The sequence below is a fragment of the Dromiciops gliroides genome, chromosome 1, assembly GCF_019393635.1.
Source record: "Dromiciops gliroides isolate mDroGli1 chromosome 1, mDroGli1.pri, whole genome shotgun sequence".
In the NCBI taxonomy this organism is placed as follows: Eukaryota; Metazoa; Chordata; class Mammalia; order Microbiotheria; family Microbiotheriidae; genus Dromiciops; species Dromiciops gliroides.
This window is the reverse complement of record NC_057861.1, coordinates 218366281-218369089: the sequence shown is the minus strand read 5'-3', so window position 1 is coordinate 218369089 and position 2809 is coordinate 218366281. Positions and strand designations below refer to the sequence as shown.

Sequence of the window (2809 nt, the reverse complement as noted above, 5' to 3'; positions counted from 1 at the left end):
GTTGCCTTTCCCCTCCTTCGGGTATCTTGAATATTGATTTCTCAATATCTACACCATTGTGGTGCCTCTACTATGGCTCTTCTTTATTTATATTTATATTTGGTGCAATATGGTTGCTTTTTCTATCTTTATTCCCATTTATTCCCATCTTTCTACCTCCTCTCTAATCACATCTATAACTCTGGTATTATAATGATTTTTACAAATAATTTCCATTTTTTTCATAATTTTTTCATTTTCATGTTTAAATGTCCTCAGGACGATGTGTTGGCAGCCACAATGCAGTTCATGTTGCTTTTTAGTCATCAGGGAAAGTTCTTACTTTAGAAATGGTATTTCTTGCTATTGGACAAAGGAATGAAAAAAAAAACACAAGATAACTTGTTCAAACAGTTTTAGCCAAAATGGGCAATTTTTCTGGAATGGCAATATGTGAAGATTGTCTACAAAAGATATGCTAGCCTGTATTTCTGCTGCATTATTGAAGATCAGGACAATGAACTAATCACCCCAGAAATAATTCATTGCTGCATTGAACTACTTGACAAAGATTTTGGCAGTGTGTGTGAACTTGATGTCATCTTTAATTTTAAGGAAGCTTATTTTATTCTGGATGAATTTCTTTGAAGAAGAGAAGTTTAAGGAACATCCCAGAAAAATATATGTGAAGCCATTTGACAAGCAGCTATGCTACATGAGGAAGCTGAAAACCCATGCAGTGTTCTTAAAGCAATTGAATTGACATAAGCCATTTCCCATATTGATGACGTCATGTGGTCTCACATACTGTAGATGTTTACTCCCTTCATGTCAACATTTAGCTAAGGGTGTAAGATATTGTTTGTCAACATTACTGTTTTGCTAAGTACCTTCATTCAGGCCTACATAAAAAACACTCCACTTTTCCAAAAGGGAATAAAAAGTATTAATCATTTTTTTAAAAAAGGGACTTACATGTTTTTTTGTTTTTTTTAGTGAGGCAATTGGGGTTAAGTGACTTGCCCAGGGTCACACAGCTAGTAAGTGTTAAGTGTCTGAGGCCGGATTTGAACTCAGGTACTCCTGACTCCAGAGCCGATGCTCTATCCACTGTGCCACCTAGCTGCCCCAGGGACTTACATGTTAATGCAGATGGGATGTTGATGTAGATGGGATACCTTTTTAGAATTCTTAAAGATTGAACTATGTCAGTTTTCCATTAATTTTATTTGCATGTGATAATTATGAATATACACATAAAATAACAATCAGGAAGCACACTTGTTGGTATAACTGCATTCAACTAAAAGGGAGTTACACTTACTTAAAGTAAATATAATCATGCTTCAGTATTGTTTTATGTAACCAAAGACTGCTGTTACATTTCTGTACCTATGGGAATGAGAAAAATTGATTGATTTTACATACCAAAATGATTTAAATTTTAACATTATGACTGAAACTTAAACACAAATATGTATACCAAAGATAATTATTGAGATATTTACATATATTAAATTGATAGCCTTTTGAAAAAATGTACATTTATGAGACTGAGAGGATATTACATTAAAGGAAATTCAGGCGACTTTAATCAGAATAATCTTATTTTACATTGACCATTTGCTGAAAACAGGAATTTGGACCAAAGATACTATACTCCAATATGAGCATATTATGCACAATAAGAAAATGTTTGAAGACATTTTCTGATTTTCTATGTAAGATTTTTCTAAGCATAATTTTACAACTTAAATGGATTATTTTTATGCCACCAAATACATTATACTGCCACTATTTACCTCATTTCTCCACGAGCTAAGGAAAACATCTTCTTAAATGGGATATTGCGAGTTAAAATCTTGATTTGCTTAGTATTATTGCTATCTCAACATAAATGTGGCTGAGTTCACAAAGTATCACATGACTAAGTTTGCTCCAGTCTTGGTGTTAAGCTAAAATTTCCCTATACTTTTAAAATGAAGTACCACTGGTTTATGACATTCCTTTCATGCCACCTCCTAGTTATAAAATATTCATGATCTATACCTTTCATGTAACAATGTTAGCTGCATGAGGCAAAATGACAATAGTGGGACTTATTTTTTTAAAACTGTTATAATTCAGTTTCAGTACTATTTTCACATTCATTTAAACATGTCTTCAAGATTCACACTTTCATGTATTTGCATGTGCTTAACTGGAATAAGCTTTGTGATTGTGACCAATATTTAGGCTGTGACCATTGTCTTATTGCTTACATTAGTTGTAATAAATGCCCATTTTATGCAAAATAAAATAAAGCATAAAACCTTACAGGTGGATTATATTATAACCCAATGTTGCCTTTTGAAGATGTCTGGCAAGTAAGTCACATATTTGCTGCCTAAAATATCTTCTGGAATTTTTGTGATCTTGTGGCATTAATTGTGAATCAGTTTACATTGGTTAAACTTCTAAAACCATTTCCTATTTTTTACTGTCTACTATGTGTTTCAATAGTTCAGGATTGAGATATATCAACTGTATGCCATATCTTTTTATCACTGATATTCTTCTTCCTCTTTTTAACTTATTCTGAGCTTGTCCCAGACAAATCAGTTGCCTGACCATCAGACATCTGGTCCAGGAATAACTGCTACATCAACAACAAGTATTTATTGTCTGTTAAAACATATTAGGGTGGTGGGGTTTTATTTTTTTTTTGGAGGATGTTATTGGTGCTCAGCTTATCCAATGTCTGCCAACTCTTTATAAAAAAGGTATTCATGATATAAGGGCATGAATATTTTGGTCAATTTACTAGTCTTTGGCCACTCTCATTTATTTT

General features: G+C 32.8%; 1 pseudogene; it reads left to right on the top strand.

Moving 5' to 3' along the window:
• The first annotated feature begins 279 nt into the window (after positions 1-279).
• LOC122736667 lies at positions 280-747 on the top strand (annotated as a pseudogene).
• The last annotated feature ends 2062 nt before the right edge of the window (positions 748-2809 follow it).